At 38.9% G+C, this 26,139-nt stretch overlaps 1 protein-coding gene across 2 annotated transcripts in view; it reads left to right on the forward strand.

Moving 5' to 3' along the window:
- Positions 1-26,139, forward strand: part of ITPR2 (inositol 1,4,5-trisphosphate receptor type 2) — a 461,522-nt gene that overhangs the window by 329,332 nt on the left and 106,051 nt on the right. The gene's annotated exons all lie outside the window — the stretch shown is intronic.

A 26,139-nucleotide genomic window follows, 5' to 3' on the forward strand; every position in this document is an offset into this window, starting at 1 on the left:
TAAGGATAATAACTCTTTGTCCATCATATTAGATATATCTACTTCTTCCTGATTCATTGGCTTTTAATGTTTTTGATGATTTAATAATTTTCTTTTACCACCTTGAGATCAGTTAAACACTCCCCTAGATTTTCTTCTAGTGCATAATGAATTCAGTTTTTGTATATAATTATATAATCTTTCCATATTATAATGCAGAAATGACAAGAAAATAAGTTCTGACGCTAATTCATCTCTAAAGACATATTCCAAGATTTAGTGTAACAGCAAATTCCTACAAACCCATTAGGGCAGGGTTTATAGGAATTACATGAGGGTGGTGTAAAGCATGTACCACAGAGAAAGCTTTAGTAGAAGAGATGGGGCCAAAATCCAAACCCCCTTCCGGGCCAGACAGGGCATGTGAATGAGTGATCTGGGTGCAGGTGGGGCTGGGACAGTCTGATGCCCCTCTTCCGAAGCGGGGGGCCATTACTCACTTCTGCTGACTTCCGCATTGGGATCACAGGGCCTGGATTTCCACTTCTGATATTTCAAAAGTAACTTGAATTTTGAAATTTTTTTAAAAATGTGGAATTTTCTAACTCTTAAAAGTTGGCACCTTATTCAAGATATTTACAAACACTGAGCAGGCATGCTGAATGCAGCCCTTGAGCCTTTAGTTCACCACTTGTGGAGTAAAGGAATTAAATGCATTGCTCATTCATTCATTCAATTGCATAGATGCGTTGAGTGCCTGCTAGATGCCAGGCACTGTGCCAGGTACTAGCAATGCAGCAGCAGAGGAGATCAGTAACAGATCAACTTTCAGGGAATTCACATTCTGGCTGGAGCATGAAGAGTAGGCAGACAAATCAGAAAGACAGCAGATACCTATATAAGCTATGCAGTGAATGAGAATAGGGGGTGGTGAAAAACAGTAACTGGAGGCTCCTAGAAATTGGTTGATCTAGAGAGTTTTCTTTGAGGGGCTGAAATTGAAGCCAGATCTAAGTGAAAACACAGAAGCCAGCAATATGAAATGGGTGAGGGGGACGGCTTTCAGGCGAGCATCTCCGTGACTTAAAAGTGGCAATGAGCTTGGCATGTTTCAAGCAGCAAAAGAAGACCTGGGTAGCTTGACCTCTACTCGCCAAACCAGCTATTAGTACTTGAATATTATAGTAAATCACATACAATTCACCTCAGGTTCATTTTTCAAAGACAGTCATTCCAGAACATTTATTGACATTTATGTCAGGCATTATGCTAGTTGCTAAGATGAAAAGATGAATAAAGGTACAATCAAGAAGCTTACAATGAGGTGTGTATAAGGGGGAGAGGGAGACAGAAAAATCATTGTAATTTAATGTAGTTGTATTACAGTGGAGGCATACACAAAATGCACTTCCCCTAGAAATCAGGAGAGGCTGCATGGAAGAGATGACACCTGAACTGAATCTTGAAGGCTAGAAGGATTGGGGAAGACATTCCAGGCAGAGGGAACAGCTTCTGCAAAAATGCACCATAGATATTTTGGAGAGGAACTTGTTTTGGTAATATTGATAGGAATTCTATGTGGTATTGACTTACATCTTTGAATGAAATGAAAATGAACTACAATAATCTGAATTGAGTAAGTATCTTTGGTAACTGTAATGACTCTGATTGTAGGCATTTAACAAATGTTGCGCAAAGGAGTGAATAAATGAAGAATGAATGACTAGGACATGATATATTCTAAAGCTTTGATATTATATAGTTTAAGTATTATAATTTAAAGACAGTATAAAGGTATTTTCCTGTTATCATTATCACCATGATCTAAGTTAATGATAATTTCTGCCACTGCAGTATAAATTCCTTGTGTCCAGATATATCTTTTATTTTGTTCTGCTCCCATGCCAAGTACAGTGCCTAGAACATAGTAGATGTCCACGAAGAGTTTGGGGGAATAACTTCTTGCAAAAATGCATGTATGCTGATAATATTTTATGTAATATAGGCACTATATAAGATTAATAGAATCCTAAAGAGCTGATATTATTAAATAGCATTCTGGCAGTCAAGAATCTTACTCAACTGCTATTGACTTTCTTTTTAGTTTTATAGATCACTCTTGCCAGTAAACTCCGTGTAGACAGGACTCTGTAATATCTTCCCTCTTGCAAGGCACTTTTCTTATTTTTATTCATGATACCATCTTTCTTCTGAACTAATAGAATATCTCCTCCTATTGTTAAAACTCATTTTAATATTACTGTAGTTCTCTTAAAATCCAAATTGAGACCTACCTGCCCCATTTCCTAGATAAATTCCAACCAACGATGATCTTTTCTTTGTTGTGAATTCTTACATTTGGTATGTTCATCCAAAACCACACACATAATTTTACACTAGCTTATGCTGTATATTATCCTACAATTGTTCTTTAATTGTTTCATATATGTAGGTCTTGGCTACTTAATTAGTAGTAGATTCACAAAATCTGGGCAACCACAAGACTGCATTTTCAAAAAAGAAACTTTCCACAAAGAGAAAATATAGTGAGAAAAATGCCTAGATATTATATAATAGATTTAACACATTGACTGCCACACTAAAAAAATTTTTTTTTCCTTGGGGCCATGGTCTTTTATTATGAAAATAGAATAAAAACTTTGAAAGCAAAACCATCCTTTCTAATTCAATGAACATTTTATTTTTTATTGTTTTCTGTATGTGAGTTATATGCAATTAAATTGTCAATATTAGTTGTAACAATAAGAACATAACAAAGTAAGATTGTCATGAACCAACTGCAGGGTTTTGCCCAGGGGGCCACCCATCATGTAACACATATGCTACAGCGTGGCAGCGTTGTCTGCACACCACGTGGCTCTCGAGGTAAAGAGATGTGTGAGTTACATATGCTTCACAAGGCCCCGGGCTCAAAACTAGCATGAGTTAAGTACAACTCACATGGCAGTTAATGTGTTAAATCTTCTAATAGGTACTTACATATTTTTCACTAAGCAACTAAGAATCCTTGGGTTACGGCCATTTAAATGACCTCTCAAATTCATGGTTAATGGGAGCAATAAAACATGCAATCTAGGAAATGGATTGAAATTGGACTCCCTAATTGTTAGTTTGGTGTAAGAATCATGAAGACAGGTTCAGTGGAAGCAATTCTTTTTTTGTTTAACATCCCATATTTGTTAGATATGTATTTATTTCTGAATGACATAATTCTAGAGCATCAGTCTGGATTCTAGCAACGTAGAAGGCTGTTGCTGTGTCTCGACTTCTGTCTGCTCTGACTTCAACTATATCCAATGAATTCGAAGTTTATTGGGAGAGCTAGAGATATCATGCAGGGCTTTTATGATTTTTCCCCCCCAAAAAAGGAAAATGCATAACATTTCCTAGCATATTTCAGACCCTTAGACTATTATCTTGTCCCTAACCAAAGCCAATATCTCTTTCTTAACTTTCTGGAGAGAGAGCGAGAAAGAGAGAGAAGGGACAATAGGAATGGCCATGGTGTTTTAAGGATTGTATGAATTAAATACCACTAATATTTAAGTATTTAAGTTATGTCATGCTGAGGAAATTTTCTAGATGTCCTGATAGTCTTAATTAATCCATTTTTTCCTTTAAAAATTCTATTTCTGCTGGATGTGTTGACTCATGTCTATAATCCTGGCACTTTGGGAGGCCAAGGCTGGAGGATTATTTGAGGCCAGGAGTTTGAGAGCAGCCTGGGCAACATAGCAAAGCCTTGTCTCTACAAAATATTTAAACGTTAGCCAGGCCTGGTGGCATGCACCTGAAGTCCCAACTACTCAGGAGACTGAGGCAGGAGGATTGTTTGAGCCCAGGATTTCAAGGCTGCAGTGAGCTATGATTGTGCCACTGTATACCAGCCTGGGCAACAAAGTGAAACCAAGTCTCCAAAAAAAAAAAAAAATCTATTTCATATCTACAGTTGCTTGAACTACATTCATTTTAAGAGATATGCCTATAAATTACTCTAGCTAAATTTTAATTTATACTGAAATCATGTGAAATGTATATATCACTCAGAGTACTTAAAAATGTTTTCCTTAGAGAGTTTTGCTGTTCACCTCTTTGCAGCTTCTATTTTCTTATGCTAATATGTAGTAATCAGCATTGCTTCATTTACTTTATTTGTGGAAGCAGAGGGGTGGGTTTGTAATTGGATACATAACTTCCATCTGTAATATCTTTGAAGGGTTTTAACTAACTTATGATTACTTCATCTTTATTGTTGCTTGTAGTACAGAAAGTAGAAAACACAGCTGGATTTTGCAACTCACAGAGGCACTTGTAGCTGAGTAATATGTTGGCTAGAATATTGTACCAAGAATATTGTGCAAACAGCTTAGCTATTATTCACCCATGCACCCTATATTTTCTGTATGAGTTATTTATGTCACTCAACTTCTCTGACTTTAGCTTTCTCATCTATAAAAATATGATGGGTACCCATTAGCTATGTTTGCAAAGTAAACTTTCAGAGACCTATATGAACACCAGAGAATAGTGAGACATGATGGCTCTTTTACCAGATTAGATTATGTTTTAAATAATGTAATGGAATAAGTAACCAGCTACCAGATATTTATGTATTTATTTATACCTTGTCTACTTATAAAGGAAATTTAAGGCTGAACAAGAAATGCACTTGTATAATTAGACTGTTAGAATATATGATCAAAAGCCTTGAGAAGGAAAGGGGCTTGAAGTATGCTAAGGGTCTTGGCTAATATTCTTACTGTTTATCAGTCAGTGGTAGCTCTGAGCTTCTTGGGAACCAGGAATATGATTAATACCTGTACTATTTGTTAATGACCAACTTTTTACTGGTATTTAATTCTAAAAGGAATTTTTACAAGGCCATAGTATAACACAGTAGACGATGTTTTCTAAAATAGTTCTGCAGAATACACCAGATAAAATAATGCACATAGCTGTTTTTCAGTCTTCATGGATAAAGATCAATACTTCTGTGTTGTAATCAAGAATGAATATAATTAATTTTGAAGTGTGTTTAATCCAATAGTCATTGTAAAAATAGATATCAAGTTCACTTCATAGACAAACTTTGATAATGCAGGACCTTTCCAGTATGTGAACTTAGTTGAAAAAAACTTTTAAATATCAAAGGATTATCATATTAAATTGCAGAAAATAGACTTACCCTAATTGCCCAGGTGTGTGAAAAACTGATGTTCTCAGTGCTGGGGATAAAAGAGTAGGCAGACAGGCCCAAATCCCTCCCCTCTATGAGCTTACACACTAGTAAGGATGTCTCCCTCCTGGAGACCACATTTTTTGTTCCTCTTGGGGCATATGTCCTACAGACATCAATTGTGTGGTGAGGAGGGAATGGATGGGGTATGGCAATGAGATGTAGTCTCTACTCTCTTGGGGTATACCTTTTATTAAAGGAGGGAGACACGAAGACAATCCCACTGCAGCAAGTCCTATGGAGAATGTGTATCTGGGGCACTCTGGCATGTCAGGTTAGGAGTGTGCTTTGGCAAGTGAGTGTGGCAGAGCCAGAGAGAGAGAGTGCGAGTGCTAGAGGGAGGCAAAGGAACAGAGAACATTGTCCCTCTATCCTAAGTCATTTGATCATTCACTCAGCATTCAAGCATGCAAATCTGCTTCTTTAAAAAACCTCCAGCCCAATGGCCCATAACTCTGCTCCCTTTTATAGTAAAACTGCTCTAAAGATGGTATATAATTGCTATCTCCAATTCCTCTCTTCCTGTCTCTCTCTGTAACCTGTTTTTGCCAGGGTCTCATTCTCACCATGCCTCTAAAACAGCTCTTGGTGAGGGCACCAGTCACTACCACCTTGATAAATCGCATAGTTGTCCTCATTCTGCATCTTATTTGACTGTCACTAACATTTGACCCAGTTGGTCCATCCCTTCTCCTTGAAATACTTTCTTCACACAGCACAAGCTCCAGGTCTTTCTGTTTCTTTCACTGTTTCCTATTTCTCTCCGTTGCTTCTGTTAGAGGTGTTTTAGTCGAAGTGTTACAGGATTCATCCCATGGATCTCTTGTCTTCTTAATCAACACTCACTCCCTGGATAGGCTCATTCGGTCACATGACTGTAAACATCAGCTGTACCAGGAAAAATTCCAAATTTATATCTTCAGCGTGGGCCTCTCTTCTGGACACCAGACTGGTACCTCCACCTGTTTGCTCAAGATCCACATTTGGATATCTTTATAGGCACCTCACACTTAATATATCCGTAGTGGAACTCTTGATTTTCCCACCGTCTGTACAACTTAGATACAAACAGGCACTCAGACTCCAGAACCTCAACTCCTTAACGTTACTCTAACCCAAGTCTGAGCTGATGCCTCTCCCATGTGTGCCCATCTCACACTGTGTCTACTGTGATCGTAGAACATATACCACTAAATTTTTGTGGTCTATTTACTTGTTTGTCTCTTCTACTAGACTCCAAACTCCATTTTATTCAAGAATGTCACCCAGTACATAGTACTGTGTTTGGTACGATCAATACTTTTGGTTGATTGATTGATTGAGTAAATTAGTGACTGTTACAGTCAACAAATGCTGTAGATGATTAGAAAGGAAATGGGGTAATATTGGCTGGATTTACTGTAAGGCTTTGTGGAGGGGCTTACATTTTAGATGAATCTTATGGATTGATAAGATTGAGATAAGTAGGCCAGGCATGGTGGTGCATACCAGCAATCCTAGCACTTTGGGAGGCCGCGGCAGGAGGATCACTTGAGGCTGGGTGTTTGAGACCAGCCTAGGCAATGTAGCAAGACCCTGTCCATACAAAAAAATTAAAATTTAGCCAGGCATGGTGGCACGCACCTGTAGTCCCAGCTATTGTGGGAGGCTGAGGTGGGAGGATTGTTGAGCCCAGGAGTTTGAGGTTGCTGTGAGCTATGATGATGCCACTGAACTCTAGCCTGGGCCACAGAGCAAGACCCTGTCTCTTAAAAAAAAAAAAAAATGAGATAAGCAGAGAAAGGGGAGAAAGTGGAAGGCTTAGGGAAAACAGGCTCAGAGGCAGGGCAATATTCACCATGCTGTGTGTAAGTCAGGTTCTCTGGGTCCTTGCAGCAAGGAAAGAGAAAGCAGCGTGGTGCACCTGTGAGAGGTAGCTACGGAGGATCAAGTTTTATCAAATTGTGGAGGACTCCAAGTACCCAAAAATAATCCCGTAGAAATATGTATTGAAATGTAACATAGCATATATTTCTGCTAACTCATTCCTGACAGTACTTAGTTCTTACTTATGTTGCCATAAAATGAATGAGATATTAACGATTTGGTAAAATGCTGAACACCATAATGCAAGGACAAATGGCACCCAAGTCTGCTGTAGAAAACATCCACCAACTGAAAAGTGTTATTACAAGTCTTAGAAGGATTGTTTAATGATTGTACTTTTATTCATTTACTAATTTATTCCCTAACATTATTAAGCAAGTATTTAAAGATAAATCGATTGTAAATGAGCTCATGAGAAAACAAAATTAGCAAACACGTAAGCCAATATAAAAACACTTATGTCAAAGCACTAAGTAATGTTCTGGATATATGTGTTTATGTACGTGTTTGCATGTATCTGCCCATAGTGTTTACTGATTAACTTGTTTTTCCAGCTTGAACATAAATGAAGAAAGTTTAACTATAACTGACATTGTATCCTGAAGATACTTTGAGGAAGCATGAGATGGTTTGGAATGCCAGCATAGACAGGTCCAACTAATACTGTTTTAGTCAATAGATCCAATACTAGGATATTAAAGTGATATATAAAACTGGTTTCTCCCAATGTAATGACCATGAGACTCATGTAGGTATGTGAGTTTTACTATTAATAGTTACAGAGCAAGATTGCTCAGGCTTTGTGTTTTGTGGCTGTGGGTGCATTTTAAGTTTCAGAATTACTTACAGAGGCACAGCGAAGTGGCAGACCATTGTGACAAGATAATGCTGGAAGATCAACTGTTGAGCTAAAAAAAAAAGTCAGTCATCTGAAAGGGAAATAGTTATCCTCAGTTAGACCAAAAAAGTTCCTTTTATGTCACAACCAAGTGACTATCTGAAATTATACAGTAGGGGAAAATTCTGGAAGGTCCCTTGTCAGGATTTATGTTACCAATGAAATGAGGTCAATTTTAGCAATATAAAATTGGTTAATTCAAAAATTACCTTCTAGAAATGTATCTTTATACTATTTGCAAGTTTGTGTAACTTTATCAGGGGTTTGCAAAATGTCACACAGTAAATATTTCAGGCTTTTCAGATCATACTGTCTCTGTTGCAAATACTTGACTCTGCCCAAAACAGCCATAGATACATGTAAACAAAAGAGCCTGGCTGTGTTCAAATAAAACTTTATTTTAAAAAACAGGTGTCCGACCTACGTACTCACCCAGGAGCTGTATGTAGTTTGACAAACCCTGGTGTAGATGATCTTTTATATTTGTCACAGTCAGAAAGTTTCCTGTGTCCCATATTTGAAATGTCTTTGTAAGAACTGATGGGTCATTTATTTTTAAATATTTTTCATGTTTATATTTATAATGTTTAATCCACTTTGTATATGAGTGTAACACACCGCATACGCACAGAGAGACATACACATGGAGTTTCTAACTGGATAAAAAAGAACATGCTGGACCCTAACCCTAACCCTAACGGAAGTTCTTTCTTCCATTGCAGTGGTTCTGCGAGTTAAGCATTCTATAGACAGTGGAAGCCTTATCATAAATGAGAATTGACTAGCCAATTGATAGAGCAGGCTTGTGTTCATTCATTAGATTGAGAATATGAATGAATCAAGTATGAATCAGAACTGTGAACGAATCAAGTCAAACAGAAGCAGAAGAGGGGAAATGAAGGCAAAAGTAATTGGAATGAGATAGATCCAGGGGACTAGGTCAGAGGGCAAACTAAAGAACCCTCGCTGGGAGCAAGGGTAGTTTTCCACTTACATCTGATGTACAACTTGGGAAACACTCTGTATTAAAGTTGAGGTCTAAAGCAGTGGCTCTCAAATTGTAGTGTGCATCAAACTCCTGGACCACATCCCCAGAGACCCTGAATAGGTCTGGGGTCGGGCCCCAAACCACTTAGTACCGTATACCCTGGGTGTTCTTACTCAAGTTGTCTGCAGACCACAGTTTCAAAAAAAGCTCCTCCAGACTTTTGCCCTTCTCAGCTTCCTTCCCTAATTGTCTGATAGCTGGATCACCTGACCCAGAGACAGCCTCTTCTCATTTCCTGCCCTTCCTTCTCCTTTTTTGCTTTCTACCTTGCTGGTACCAACCTAAACTGATTATTACTTATTTCATTTTTGTTAACCCCCTTCTCAGAAATTAAAGAAATGAACCTCTACTGTTTATCAACAGTAAAACAGCTTGTGCCAAAACAAACAAATCATAACCCTTTCCTCCCTGGGCATGTACTCCTTGGTCCCGTAAGGCAGTGTGAGGATCCGGAGCCTCTCACTGCTTTATATGCACAGTCTCTAATACCCAAACAAGAAGAGGTGGCCAGAACAGCTGGGGCACAGAAAAGGACAGGGCCAGAGATGAGCTGAGGAAGTAGGTGGGGACAGATCAGGACATGCACGTCTTGCTGACAGTTTTAGACTTGATTCCAGGAGCAATGAGAAGCCTTCACCACCGCCCTTTCCTAAGTTCAAGCACCACTTCATCTCTAGCTGATTTAATGACTGGGGATGGCTTAAGGAGAGTGAAAGTGAAGTGAGAGTCTTGGATAGCTCCTAGGTACAGAGTTGGTTGGTGGGCAAATGGTGGTGCATTTCACAAGACTGGAGATGGAGGAGGTTTGGAGGTGGGATGGAGCGAGAAACAGCTTGGTGCTAGACCTTTGTATCTAAGGAGCTTGTGGGACACTGGGTTGGAGGAGTACAACAGGCCGTTGACTGCACGTGCTTGATTATCAGGAAGGAGAGGTAGGCTTGGAACATAGATGTACAGAGACATGGGTGTATTGATGCTAGTTGAAATTGTGGGTGCAGACGAGCTTTCCCAAGAATGAGAAGAGTAAAAGATCAAGAATGGAACTTTGAGTAATATCCAACTTTAAAGGAAAGAAGAAAGATGAGAAACCCACAGAAATGGGTTGAAAAGGAGAGGTCTGAGGGAATGGGATATAAAAGCAAGGGAGAGAGACTCCCGAAGGAGGGTGAGACCAGTGGCCCTAAACTCAATAAACAAGGTGCAGCTGCAAACCCGACCCCTGGCCTTGGCACTCAGCAGGTCGCCAGCCATCCACGTTGAGTGTGGGGCCCCAAACTGGACAGCAGTGAACAGAAGAGGCCCTGGAATTTACTAGCTGAAAAGCAGGAGCACTCCAAACGCATGTTAGAGTCAGAGAAGCAATGATTCAAAGCAGCTGAGGCGGAGCGTCTTCTCCTGATCCCTATTATCATAAGCAGAATGAAAATGAAATAGCAGTTCTGCAACCTGGATGGGAGGGGAGAATGAGATAAACGCTGGTGGCATTACAACACAAATTGTCTTGCTGTCACTCTGAGCAACTTTATTTATACCCTAAATATACTGCAGTTGCTCTTCAGAAGAAATGTGGTATGTGTGTGTGTGTGTGTGTGTTGTTTAAAATGTCCACCCGCCAAGATTTCCTGAGGCTCCTCCCCTCAGCAGGGCAGCATTGCCTCCAAGCAGAACCCATAAAGGGCTAATAGGAAATACTCACCAGGTCCAGCTTGCGGAAGCAGATCTTCATCTGCCAGACTAGGGATTTGTTTTAGCTTGTCTTGTGCCCACCCTGCTCAGCGCTTTCTGGTTTTCATCTGGTAAGGCACGCTGTGGGATCACAGCGAGTGTGCTAATTAAATGTCAGTGGGTTTGGGAGCTGCGGGGAGGCCTTCACTCCCTTCAGGCTCAGATTGCCCAGAGGATGGGGGAAGGAGAGGCACATCAACCTTCCTGAAGCTCATTAGGGTACGGAAGCGCTCGAACCGAGACAGCTTCAGTGTTCAGATCCTAAATGGATGCTGCAAGAGGGCTCACAAATGAGCTCCAAAAGGAATAAATAAACTCATGTCTATGTAGTTTTAACAGAAAACAATTTCTCTGGGCAAGTTTGCCTGAAAATGTCCCCCTCCATTAGCCCCGATTTTATTGACTATCATTGATTCTAGAGGTGTTTCATATTTACCTTTTTTTATGGTTGATTGCTCCTACATGTTTAACATGAACACAAACGAAGGGAGAAGTCTTCCAAGGTAATAATTTAAACGCACATGTCAGGAAGAAATCAATGTTTTGGGTGCAGGTGGTGACAGGCAGCCAGGCCTTTCCTGGGTTCTCCAGGGGGCCTGGTGCTGTGGTGCGTTGCCATCTGAGTGTGTTGTTGGGCAGGATCGTCACCCACCTCTCCCTGGAATCACTCAGAGCTCCCTTTGTCCATAAGTGGCACGATTCTCTGACCAGTTTCCACTAGCCTCCCCCAGACGGCCTGTGCCATCGGTTCCACCCTCAGGATGCCCCTCGGAGCTGCCCACCCCTCTCCACTCTGGGCGCTGGTTTTCTCCTCCCACCATCCTCTTTTCTGGCCTGGACGACTGCAGCAGCCTGCTGTCTCTTTCTTTCCAGTTAAGTCCCTTTTCAATCCCCTCTCCACAGGGAAGTCAAAGTGATTATTCTAAAATGCCAGCTGATCCTGTCTACCTCCTCACTAAACACGGCAGGAGCTTCCGGTAAACAGCATGCCCTGGCTCACGTGGCTTAGGAGACACTGTATGAGCACGCTCCTGGTGACGCTTAATTTTTCTGTTATTTTGGTTCATATTTATCAAGTGTGTATGCACTTTGTATCAAGAGTCTCATTTGAACATCATAATAACTCTCTGAAGTAAATATTGATAAAGTACTCTCAGGAACCTCACTTTCAGAAGAAGAAAGTGAAACTTAAAGAAGCTAAATAATTTGCCCAGTGTTGTTCGGTTAACAGGTAGGGTGGAAGGGATTTGTCCGGAGCCAGTGATGCTAAGCCTGGCACAGTCCTGCTCTCCAGCCATCTCTGTGACCACCCCTCTTCTTGCACTATATGTTCCAGAATCTGCCCACTTCCTTCACTATCACCTGGTCCAAACTACCACCATCTCTCACCTGGATTGTCGCAAGAGGCTCTGCCTGTTCTCTGCCTCCATTCACCTGTGTGTTCCTTAGTGTCCTCTCTAATGCAGGTAGCCACAGTGAACCCTTAACGCACTGACTGCCACACACAGAAAAACCAGAAACTTTTCCTTGGGGCCACAGTGTGGTTGTTATTATGAACATAGAATAAAAACTTTGAGTGTAACTTGAAGATGAACATAAATAGAAAAACAAAATTTATTGACTTGATTTAATCCACATTTTTAGAGTTACATTGTCAATATTAATTGTAACAATAAGAACAACAAGTAAGATTTTATATATGCTTCATGTGGCCCCCAGGGTCAAAACTAGAGTAAGTTAAATACAACTCTCATGGCAGTTAATGTGTTAAAAATGTAACAGAGATTATGTCACCTCTCTGTTCAACACCTTCTAATAACTTCCAGTTCCTCAACAAAAGTTACATCTTGCATTGGCTTCAAAGGTCTCCCAACATGGCCTGGCCCCTCCACCTCCTCTTCCCACCTCTCTGGCCGCTTCCCTCCTGATTTACTCTGCTCAAGCCACGCTGGTCTCATGGCTGTGCTTTGAAGCCCAGAACCATAGTTCTGTTTTGCGTCTTTAAGTTTCTGTTCAAATGGTCTCTGACCATTTGATTTAAAATGACAGCCTCCATCCCAGGGCTCATTGTCCCCCTCCTCTGCTTCATTTTCTTCTTAGCACTTTCGCATTTTGATAGACTATGTATTTGTTTGTTTATCTCTCCCCCAGCAGCAGAAAGCCAGCTCCGTGAGGGCAGGAGCTTCTGCCTGCTTTGTTCACCATTATAACTCGAATACCTAGAGCATTACTTGGCACATATCAGAGGTTGGTTAAATATTTTAGCATGAACATACAAGGCATATATTAATAGTTGTATTTAGCTCATGATGGCTTAAATTATAAGGAGAATTTTTTTATATTGAACTGGGAGAAGTGGGTCTTTATGTTATGTTAATATTACATATAAAGTGCTTTATGGATCTGACAATAATTAACATTGTTTCATTTATAGATAATTCCTGACCTCATTATATATTACCAAAGACACTTATAAGGCAGGCAATAACTTTGTCATAAATCTATATGTTTATATGAATTCAGTACCTATATCCTTAAATCTCTTTTTGCCAGTTAGCTATGTATTTTTTTGGAATGGAGGATAAGTTTTTCTAAATGAGTTTGTCTCTAAATTTTCTCTTTCCACCCTTCTTTCTCTTTCTTCTTTGCATGTCCTCCTTTTGTCTTTTCATTTGCAACCTGGGTCATTTACCTTAGAAAGACTAGATAACATTTAAAAGGGTTTTCGATGTCACCCAATGAGCTATTAAGGATATACTGTTAATGCTACATCTGTTCAAAATTCTTTGTCTCTTTTCAGCGTAATTCAACTGATCTGAATCCTTACTTAGAGTGGAAATTCACCTTGCCACCTCATTTCCTCTGTTATTACGTTTGCCTTTAAAATGCAGAAGTTCATTTGAGCAGTAATTCTCTCACTTTTAAGAACTACTCTATCTAACAAAAGCTGACCTTTTTTTTAGCAGCTGTTGAGTAGACAGTTAAACATAGAGACAGCCATGGCATGATATTTCTCAGTCTGATGCAACTCAGAAATAGAAAGCTGAAGAAACCTGAAGTTGAAATGCTTTCAAGCAATTGAGCTTAAACTTCCTGAAAATTATCTCGTAGTGCTTCTTCTCACCTCCCCATATTCCACCCCCGATTTTACAGCTGGCTAATTTGTGCACTTCAGATTGGATTTCTGAGCACACTGGCAGTGTGAGAACTGTTGTGGAACTCATCATTATAATTTCAAGCCTTTAATTAACCCACTTTAAAGTGGCTTTGTCAAGACTATGAGCAATAGGATAGCAATTGACTCAGATTAGGTATATGATAGAGAAGAGTAGAATAGTAATACTGTGCTCTTCACTAAGCCTCATCTATTCAGGAACTTAAGGAGCATTCGAAGCACAGATCCCACAGTAATTCTTTTTGATATATTATTATAGATATTACTGTTATTTCACAGCAAGGTAAATTAAACATGAAAAGGTCAAGTGACTTGAAGGTGTTGCCATGAAAGGTCAGTGGCAGAGCCAGAAATAGCCCCTCAGTACAGGAAATAAGCCCACTCACTCCAGCAATTACTTTGAGAGCAACAGCTCTCTAAGTTTTCACACTCGACCACAAGAACTATTTTAATATGGTTCAAGGGCTCAAAAAGATGGCTTTCTTCACCTCTTGGTGGTTGTCTTGAATAAAAAAAAAAAAGAATCACTAAAAACAGTGAAATAATCAGAATGGTTTTAAGAGAGAAGCAATGCCATCATTCCCATTTTCTTTACTGTTATAAGTAAATGACTAGTTTATTCCATAAATAAGAATTAAAACATTTTTTTCATATTTATAGACAAGGACTCTCTGGAAAGTATCCAGCCATGTAAACTGTTCTCATCCTGTTAACAATGGCTGGATACTTTCTGGACAGCCCTCGTATTGTAAGGTAATTCATCATTTCATCATTTTCTAAAAATCATCTTTTTTGGAAAATTAAAAATTATCATTAAAAATTGAACTAACAAATAAGCAAGCCAAAAAAATATTCTGTGCATCCATCCATCCAACAAATATTTCTTAAGCAACTTTTCTGTGCCAGGCATTGTTCTGGATGCAGGGATACAGCAGTGAACAAAAAATCCCTGTCCTTCTGAGACTTGTGTTCTAAGTAAGGGACACACTAAAATCAAATGAAGACTATTTTACACTCAAATATCATGTGAATCATCATGGAGAAAGATTTCCTTGTGTTCTGCTAGTATTTCCCAGAATATATTTGAAAACTCATGTCAGAGGGGCCGTGAATGGAAATATCCAACAATTTCTTCCTGGATGCTTGAAGAGGCAACTCAAGTAATATTATCCTCTCATCTCTGGATCTGTAGAAAATACATTATTTCCTGTGTGAAAAGTGAGATTCAGAAATTTCAGACCTGCCTTTAGTTACATCAGAAAGAAATCAGGCCGAAGAGACGTCTCTCTTTCATCAGTTCTACAAAATGAAAGGGAAAACTCCAAGTGTACATCATTTCAGGGTTTCCCAGAAATCACTTGCTACCTTCTCTTTCTTGTTAATGTTTATCTGTAGTTTGGATAACCCCACTTAATATGTAGAATTAGTTTCTTGCTTTCTCACTCAAATATTTTAACTCTTTTGAATAGGACACTGCATTAATGTTTAATTTAGGATATTTTTTGTGAAATACTGTTTTCAGATAAGATGACCTAGTTGTAACCATTCAGAAAATATCGATGTATATTCTGACATGGATATCAGAAGCAATGAAGTATTATACCTCATTAAATTTTGCATGAAAAATATAAAAGGGCAATACTTTTCCATTAAAGTGGTAAATTCTTTGTGAAATCTTAAATAGCTTCTGAAGTGTTGAAGTAGAAGTAGGAGAAGGTGTAATCTGTTTTAGTTGAGAAATGGAACTAAAGAATAAATTAGTCTTAAATAATTGTAGGGGGAAAGCTTGTTTTAGAAGATAATTTTGTTCATCTCTTTTCATGGTAATAAACTTATAAACTAATTTTATAAACTAATATATTTATCATATAGTATACATAATTATATAAACCTCCTTATAAACTAACTTTTTACTTTAATGGGATTAAAGTAATTTTTACCATGAGTTGTAGTTTGTTTTCTGTTGCTGTAACAGAATACCTGAGACTGGGTAATTTATAAAGAAAAGAGGTTTATCTGGCGTCTGGGAAGTGCCAGGTTGGCTGGCTGCCTCTGCTTGGCTTCTGGTGAGGGCCTTGGGCTGTGAAGGATGTGGCATGGAAGGGAAGGGGAAGTAGGCCAGAGCCAGGGGGGCCTTGCTTTGTAACAACCCGCTCTCCACATAACTAATCCAGTCCCTGGAGAGCAAGAACCCGCTCACTGTGTCTGAGAATTAACCCAGTCCCTCTCGAGAGTGGCATGATTCCTCTTGACAACCTAATCACCTCCCAATACGGCCAAATCAGCGACCAGATTTCCAACACGTGAATTCTGGGGACACACTCAAACCTTAGCAGTAGGGAAATCTTTTCAAAGGGCAAAGTGAGCTCAGAAATTAGAAGCTATGAGTGATAAATAACCAGTTTTTGAAAATTAAGTGGAGTGTATTTTACATGCCTGATCCCAGTCGCAATTTTTTTTTGAAAATGTGTTTGGTAAATTTATTGTTATTAAAGGTATCTAAATGTTTATGTTTTCCTTGTATGTTTTTAAAGGAAAAAACTTCTTTAAAAACACTTGATTTTTAAAAAGATTTTTTTTTAGAGACAGGGTCTCACTCTGTCACCCAGGCTGGTGTGCATCGGTGCAATCATTGCTCACAGCAACCTCAAACTCCTGGGCTCAAGCTATCCTCCTGCCTCAGCCCCCTGAGCAGCTGGAACTACAGGCATGTGCCACCACACCAGGCTAATTTTAAAATTTTTTTGTAGAGAAAACAATTTTCTTGCTGTGTTGCCCAGGCTGGTCTCAAATTCCTGTCTTCAAGCTACCCTCCTGCCTTGGCCTCCCAAAGTGCTGGAATTACAGGTGTGAGCCACCGCATCCAGCCCACTTGATTCTTTTATGTTTAATTTTAGTTGAAAAAAAAACTGGTGAATTTTTGGTCATAAATCCAAATCGTTTGTGGTGATGATATCTACTGTCTATTAGAACAGTGGTTCAACAAATGTTGGCAGGATTGAAATCACATGGAGGACTTACTCAAACAGATTGCTGGGATCCAACCCCAGAGTTCCTGATTCAGAAGGGCTGAGGTAAGCCTGAGAATTTGCATCTCTAAAATGCTCCCAGGTGATCCTCAGATAGTTGTTCCAGGGACCCCATTTTGAGAACCATTCTATTAGGATGAGCGTTAGCAATCAGTAGGAAAGCTAGCTTCATCATCACAACACTTTGTAATGCTTTATATCAAACCCATAGTACAAAGACAGCTTACTTGCTAAAAACTGCCTTAGATTATTTAAAAGTGCATTTTTTTTTGTGGGCCATTTACTTTGTTTTTTCTCTCTTTCTTTGCCGTTTCAAGGGTCAAGCTATCATAAGGCATTTATTTACTATAACCACTAAAGATCTTTTATTGATTTTTATTATAATTTAAGATAGACCCTAGTGAATAGGAGTCTAGCTCATCTGAAAGGCAAGAGTTATTTGTTTTATTCTTTAAATCTGGCAAATTTCTTGTTAGTTTGCACCTATCTTTATCTTAGTTCAGTCACCATTATCATGGAGATAATTAACTGTTTTCTAAGAACCGTAGTAGATTTATTTTAGATATTAGATGGAGCTTATAATGTTTTTTAAACTCCTGGAGTAAAGATGCTATATGGAGTAATACTGGCATTCTAGGGTCCCTCCTTCAATCCTGTTGGGGAGAAGGAACGGACCAGTTCCTTACTTCTTTATAGTTTGTGTGTGTGTGTGTGTGTGTGTGTGTGTATGTGTGTGTGTGTGTGTATGTGTGCATGTGGACAGAAAGCAGTCTTGAGATCTCATGCTTTCCTTTTAGTCTGTCATTCTTTGGTCTGGTGGTCCACAAATCCTCCATAGCTGTCTTTCCAAGGTGCTCAGGAGTTCATACTGTCTCTTCCCCAGGTTTGTCAAACCGTATTCCTTAGAATGATCACCCCTCTGTTCTCTTTCCTGTCCACCAGGACATTTTCCTCTTGGCCATGCTTTCTTTGAGGCTTTCTCTGGATTCTCAAGAGCCTATTTTGGAAGTTCAGAAAAATGAACATTGTTTCTTTCTCTTTCCATTCCAGTTATAATCTAAAATCTGCTCAAGACAATATGGACAGCTGTGCTTGACTAGGGAACAAGGGTGATTGGGAAAGAAAAAGAAAAAGGACAAGAATTAACTTTTTAAGAAAGAGTGAGATTTGTTACTTTTTCCAAGCAATCCCTTCCATTGTGCTCTTTGGTGGGGAATCAGTGCTTTCATCTCTTCCCACAGTCCATCTCTAATACTCTTCCCATTTTTCTCTCCCAGCTTTTCCCGTCCTCCTTCCACTCTCTGATGATATCATCCCTGTCCTTGGGGAAACTACTCTTTTCTGAGTCGTGCTTACTGCCCTGCTCATATGTCGTGGACTGTTTAGCCTCAGACTTATGCTGGGTGTTACTGTGGGTTTCCTGCTGCCTGGATTCTGCTGACTGGGGTGGAGAGGAAGAGCTCCCGTCTGCTAGGATTGCCTGAAGTCGATTTCCTTCTAAAGTGCCTAGGTGCAAACACTGCCTGCCACCGTGAATATTTTCTTGCTGAGACCACACAGTTCAGTCTCATGTTAGAAAGCCTTTTCTTCTTTTTAACATGACTTTGACTCTACTCCTAACAGAATAATAATTCAGGCATCAATATTCTGGAAGAACAGTTATTTCTTCATTGGGGTCTGTTCTTTATGAACAGTCCTAAGAGTAGCTCTGGACAGATGGCACCATTCCCAAATGGATCCTCTTTGATCCCCAAATTCCTTTTCTGATAGAAGGGAAAGGTTCAGTTTATCTTGCCACAGTTAAGAGAAAAATTCCTTTATGGTTTATATTTATATTAACTTTCTAGGGCTGCCGTAGCAAATTTCCACAAACTGGGTAGCTCACAACAGCAGATATTTATTGTCTCACAGTTCTGGAGGCTGGAGTCCTAAGTGAAGGTGCCAGCAGGGCCATGTGAAGGCTGTGAAGGCTCCGGGGCAGGATCCTTCCTTGCTCTTTTCCTAGTTTCTGATGTTTGCCAGCAATTCTAGGCATCCCTTGGTTTATATCACTCCATTCTCTCCTGTGTCATCACATGGCCTTCTCCTTGTGTGTCTGTGTCCATATTTCCCTCTTTTGATAAAGACACTAGTCCTTGGGTTAAGGCCTACCCTAATCCAGTGTGGCCTCATTTAACTTTGTTATTAACACATCTGCATAGACCCTAATTCTGAGTAAGGTCACATTCACAGGTACCAGGGGGTAGGATTTGAACACAGATATCTCATTGGTTTGGTTTGGACATAGTTCACTCCACAACAGTGTTCTGTATCTGAACTCCTCACAGGCATTGAGTGTGGCTGCAAATTCTCTTCCCAGTCCTGCCTGTCACTTCCTGTCCCCGTGACTTGGCTCCTGCAGATCCCTTTCTCTATGCAGAACTGCATCCTTGTGCCATCCTTTCTTCTTCCTTTCTACCCGGGGGCACTTTACCCATTCTTTAAAACCTTTATCAGATGTATTTCTTACACGGTTCCTTTCCTAGTGCCACCAAATCACATGTGATTCCTTGTAATTCTGCCCTTTCTGCCCTCAATGTTAATTACATTTCCATCGTTGTTTTAATTCCTTCAGCTAGAAAGTAGCTTGCTTAAAAGAAGAAAATAAGTCTGCTTATCTCTATAATCACACAGTAGCTAGAACTGTGATTTGCACATAATAGGATCACAAAATCAAAGGAAAATAGATATTTTTTTAAAACAGAGGGTTTCCATATTTTACACATCAGGATAAGTAAAACATTAGTTTATGTCCTCTTCTGATTTCCCCCTGCTTCAAATAGGAACAGTATTTGTTAAGAAAGCATTGTACAATTATTAACATGAACTTACAACACAATTATTCTGACTTCAGGCTCCAGCTCACTTTGTGATCTTGGGAAAGTGAATTGCTTTGTCATAGTTTTAGCAATTCATAAAAGTAGAACTTATACCAAAAAAAAAATCCACAGATAAAAACTCAGGAATCATTATTGTTAAATATCATTCAAGTGCAATTTCTTGATTTTTTTTTTTTACTTTATCCTTACTTGGATCCAAACTGAAAGGAGCATTAACATCCTAATGGTAAGAAGATAAATGTGAAGTCATTTACTAAAGGATGCCACTAAAAATGAAAACCCCATGTCTGTCATCTTTATTTCTCAATCTTGGCTTCAAAAGCTACATGGTGTTGCTCAAAGACCCTGCTACAAGTTATGTTTGTTTAGGTATAATGTTTATACTTATGTGTATATGTGTGTTTATGTCTTTTATGAATATATACATATACATGGTTTTATTCCTATTTAGCATTTGCTTCTATATTTAACTAAATCACAGATGTGTCATGATTGACAATGAGGTGCATGATTTTTTTTCCCAACACATCATAGAAGAATCTCTAGGCCTTCTCGATAGTCTTTCCCTGTGGGGAATATACCTTTGTTCTTTCATAAGGCTAACTGTCCACCAATTCTATGGATCTCTTCCTCACTAATATATACGCATATGCTGTATCTGTCCCTGTGTTACATTGCATTTTGTTGTAAAACTGTAATATTATGATGTGTGGTAAATTATCGCAGGCCTAGTTTTCCTATTTGTAATAATGACCTGATATAAATGTTCTTTATTGGTAAAATTCTTTTGACACAACATACTAGGTAGATAGGCACCATTTCCACACAGTATATAAAACAATTGCTACTATTTTGGTTCATAACAATCGTTGTGGATTGCAAGTGTTTCTAGGACCCTGAGGTTTCCCACCTATGGCATTGCTCCCTTTTAACATTCAGTGCAGTTGCCCAGGTTCAAATTCTCATTATTACTAATATTGATTGTTGGTTGGTTTTCTGGACCATGTTGTTATGGTGACATCAGCTAATTTCCAGTCCTATTGTGAGAGTCTCTGTCAATGGCAAAGTTGGATGTCATGAGATGGCTGTCCTTGAATATCTTCATTAGCTGTTTTTCAGTTTTTAATTAGAATTTAAATTAGATTTCTTACTGTGACAACTCTCCACAGATGTGCCATACTTGTCTAGAAACTTACCAAGTATTTTTATCTTTGGTTTCCAAAGCACGTAATAGTTTACTGGTGCTATCGCTTCTTCGTGTTTTTGTTTTGTTTTGTTTTGTTTTGTTTTGTTTTGTTTTGTTTGTTTTTTAAGATAGGGTCTTGCTCTGTTGCCTAGGCTAGAGTGCAGTGGTATCATCATAGCTCATTGCAACCTCAAATTCCTGTGCTCAAGTGATTCTCCTGCTTCAGCCTCCTAGGTAACTGGGATTACAGGTGTCCGCCACCACACCTAGCTAAGGTTTCTATTTTTTGTAGAGATGGAGTTTCACTATGTTGCTCAGGTTGCTATTGCTTCTTTTGATGCTAGCTTTTTTTTTTTGATGTCATATAAAAGGGTACCTGGCAGGGTATAGTAGACAAAATGTGGCTAAAGAGCCCATAACTGAGGCAACTGAATGTCTTTGGTTGACAGTGCTGTCATTCCAAAGACTTTTTAATAGAATTGTATACATAGGGGAGTAAATCTTTTAAAAACTATTGAGTATATGTTAATTGCTCTCTGAGACATTGTATTGTGCTTTTAGTGAACTGTTAATTTGTACCAAGAAAGGTCTATATTGATATCAGTCATTTTTGTGCATTTCAGAGTCATTGAGATATCCCTTAATTATTTTATATTTTGTCTACATAATAAGGATGTTATCCTTGCTTTATTATATAGGGTTCCATTCAACATTTATGAGTACCCAGTCCCTTTCTCCAAATAGCTTACAATCTATCAGAAGATATCTGATAAACATGTACAGAAATCTATAAATATTTATGTACATATAAGTATACAAAAAACTATGAAACAAGAAAAATACGAGTATAGTGTGAGTCCATAAATAACTATGAAACGATAAAAAATATTAAAATATCTTATTTCTGCAAGCACTGGAATTTGTACCATCATCTGATTTATAATTTCTGATTTCTTTGCCCTTCCTCTTTATAGAGGAGGAAACAGAAAATTCATTGAGATTTGAGTCCTTGGCCATTTAAACACATGAATGTATGTCATTAATTAACCCATTTCTTCACTGAGTCTGTTTTATGTACCAACTTCTGTTTTGGGCTCTGAGAATACAGAGAGGAATAAGACCAGGCCTTTTTCTTAAGGATATCACAGCGCACTGGAAAGAGGTAATAGTTACTAAGATACAACATGAGAGATTTCATTATATAGATATGTGCAGGGCACTGTCTGAACATGGAACAAGAAAAAGCAAACAAGGCTGCTTGGTGAGGAAGGGCCCTCAGTTACAAATAATATAAAAGGTGCCCAGGTAGAAAAAATGGTGCAATTAGTTCTATTTTGTTTTTATTACTTTTTAAAACGTTATTTCAAATTTTCCAAGAGGTGTGTAGATTATTTATGTAATCATGAATGAAAATATTGTTCTAACACTTTGAACATGTGAAGGGAGGCCTAGGTGTTTAATTTTTTTAGTGCCTTTTATAATAGAATGCCTCTTTTCTCCAATAAAACAAGAAAAATGCAGAATCATCTCATTAAGACTACAGGGAGGAGAGAAGCCTTAAAGTGTTTGTGCAAAGCAAGATATACTAATTGAAAAGCATTTGTATAGGTTTTTTCACTATTAATTCACATACAATAGCATTATTGGTTTCTTAAAATAATTATAGCAATTTTTGACCCTATAAAGTAACTGTAAAGAAGTCAAAGCTTTTTAATAAAAAAAAACTGATGAGAAATTATTCAGATTACTGTCTCACCCTGGGAAGCTATCAATTATTTAAGATTTAAAGAATTCTGATGTCTAAATTCAGTTGATTAAACAAATATGTATTGAGCACCTACTATGTGTTCCAAGCCTTAGAAATGTAGCAGTGAACAAAACAAATGAAAATCCATCCTCTAAGAATATAAGCTTACTTTCTATAGGGAGAGAGAGTGAATCCACAAGAGATCAACAAGTGAGAAGGTGGCTCTGGCGCTAAGTGAGGTGGCAGCCAGCAGAGGGTTCCAAGCAGAAGAGGGACATGGTCTGACTGAAAGGATCGCTCTGGCTCCTGTGTTAAGCTAGACTCTGGGGAACAAGGGGATCAGGGAGGCCAATTAGAAGGCCATTGCACTGCTCTGGACGAGAGAAGATGGTGGCTGGGACCAGGGTAGTGGAGGGGATGTGAGAAGCAGTTATATGATAGACACATGGGCACACATAAAACCTGGTCATCACTGATCACTGCACCTGCACTCTCTCAATTAGCTCCATTTCAAATATCCCACTTTGACTAACACTTCCTTCTAGCACCCCAGCTCCAACACATTTTATTTTTAAACTACATTAGAAGCTATAATTCATTGATCCTACCACCTTTTCATTATCTCTCGTGGCTTCACTTCCTTCTTCATCCAGCTTAGATTCCATGGTCCCATTTAAATTCCTTGCATAAACCCTTAATCTCCATGTGCCTCTTTTTTGTGTGTTGTTGACCTCACCCAACGAAACGGCAAGTCTCATTAATTACAACTCTCTGCCTACTCTACACCTGCACCCAGACAGTTGAGCATTGCTGGAGAAGAAAACACAAACGTGCTTGCTGGCCTCGCTTTGCCCGTGACATAAAGCTTCCTGGAAATCCTACTATATTTGCCTAGTCCATTCACTTGCCCTAGCCTGACTGTTTCATAGCTTCTCTTCATCAGATATCCAACACCTCCTCCCTCATCCTCATTATCAGCTTCCAAGTTCAAGAAGAAGAAAAAAGTAACTAGAAAAGAACTTCCTTGTGTTCTCAGCATCACAACTACCCAAACTCCTGAATCTGTGCCCATATTCTCTGCTGTCACTGAGGGTGAATTTGTTTCTATCTAAGGCAGACTCTTCTACCAACATACGGGATCATTCCACTTTCACCTAGTCAAGATGTTGCTCTAGCTGGCAAATGTTCCCTTTCTCTCAAAATCAAACAAACATCCTGTTGCATTTTCTGTATTTTAGAAAATCACCCTTTTACCCTGCCCTTTTATCTAGATAGTGTCCTATTTCTTGGCTCCCCCCTACAGCAATAGTCCTCAAGAGTTGTCTATGCTCACACTCATTGTTTATGCCACTACTCTCATTCTTGTTTAAACTCACTGCAATTGATCTTTGCTATCCAGCACTTCCTAAACATACTGATACTGCTGTCAAGCTTATCCATGATTTCCAAGTTTCTAAACCGAATGACATCTCCCAGTCCTCATTTGATGTGATTTATCAGCAGCATTTGATGCAGATGATTACTCTGCATCTTGAATGTCTTCCTTCACTTGGCTGCCATGATGCCTGATTGCACTGCTTTTGTTCCTACCTTGCTTAACCAATGTCCTCAGTCTTCTTTGCTCATGTCTTTCATCTTCCTAACCTCTGCTGGAGTTCTGTGGACCTATTTTTTCTGTCTACACTCACTTTTAGGTGATCTCATTAAGGCTCAAGATTTTAAATATCAGCCATATACTGATGACTCTCAAATGTACAGCTCCAGCCCCAACCTCTGCCCTGAACTCTTGACAAACGTATCCAGCAGCCTGGTCCTCATCTCCTCTTGGATGATTTTTAAAGCTTCATGTGTCCAAAGTCCTGATTTTCTCCCCCTAAGTGTGCTCCTTTTGCATTTTTCCTTAGTAAATGGCATTTCCAAGCTTTTTGTTGCTTGGGTCAGATTTTGGAGTCATCATTAATTTTTTTCTTTCTCTTGTGCCCCAGATCCAATCTGTAAACAAATCATGTCAGTTTTACCTTCAAAAGCTGTCTACTTCTTGCCACTTCTTAAAACATGCTAAGGTGCCTGAATGTTACAATAATTTTATCCTTTGAAACTTGTTTAGATTTTTAGAAACACCTACAAGTCACAACAAGTTTTATGACTATGGTTTGTAATAAAAATCTGTATAATTTGGCCAGGCACAGTGGCTCATGCTTATAATCCTAGCACTTTGGGAGGCTGAGGTGGGAGGATTGCTTGAGGTCAGGAGTTTGAGACCAACCTGAACAAGAGCAAGACCCCCCTGTCTCTACAAAAAATAAAAAAGTAGCCAGTCATAGTGACACACACCTATAGTCCCAGCTACTCGGGAGGCTGAAGCAAGATCACTTGAGCCCAGGAGTTTGAGGTCGCAGTGAGCTATGATGACGCTACTGCACTCCAGCCCAGGTGACAGAGGGAGATCCTGTCTCAAAAAAACACACAAAAAAATCTGTATAATTCACATTTAGTTGAAAATAAAATACAAATATAAAACAGGAAATGGTTTTCTTGAGTGATTTATAAATGAGACCCTGAAAGCCAATGATTTGCTCTACAGCAGAATCAATGGAATGAATATTTAACGTACCAGGTTGTCACTTACAAGGATAATGTTAATTTGGTTTTATATGTTCTGGATTATTGTTTAACATTTATCTCCATTCTTTATAATCATAATTTGTATTAAGATCTCATGAATAATAGGAGACAGTTATTGCTCTATAATGTTGATAAAATACTGACTCTGGAGCTGTACTGCCTGGGTTTCATTCTGGCTCTACTATTTTCTAGCTATGTTATTGCAAACAAGTTCCTTATACTCTCTGTGCCTCAGTTTCCTCATCTGTAAAATAGGGATAAGAAGAGTGCCTACCCCAGGCTTTCTTAGAAGGATCAAACAAGATCATATACGTAGAGTGCTTAAGATAGTGCCTGGCATGGAGTCAGAGGCAGGCTCTGTGCTAGTAGAAGAATTATTAATACATGGCAGAGCTTTTGTCACTAGAAGCCCTCAGGGAACTTGAGGCATTAACAGAATATGTGAAAGGTTAAAGACATTGCAGAGTTTCAGGAATTGTTCATGACAACCATAAAAGAGACATCTGAAGGCAATATGTATTAATTATCTATAAAGTGAGAGAACTAGCCAACAATTTCCATGGACATTCAAATGAGAAAGATCACTTCTACCACCAGCAGTTTAAGATAATTTATGGTGAATTTTTTATTCTTTAAATGCCCAATTTCAGTTCCAATAAAATTGAAATCCATACCCATAAAGCACCAATTTTGACATACCAAGTTGCAGAAACATAGGACTTTAG

Source organism: Lemur catta, chromosome 6 (assembly GCF_020740605.2).
Source record: "Lemur catta isolate mLemCat1 chromosome 6, mLemCat1.pri, whole genome shotgun sequence".
In the NCBI taxonomy this organism is placed as follows: Eukaryota; Metazoa; Chordata; class Mammalia; order Primates; family Lemuridae; genus Lemur; species Lemur catta.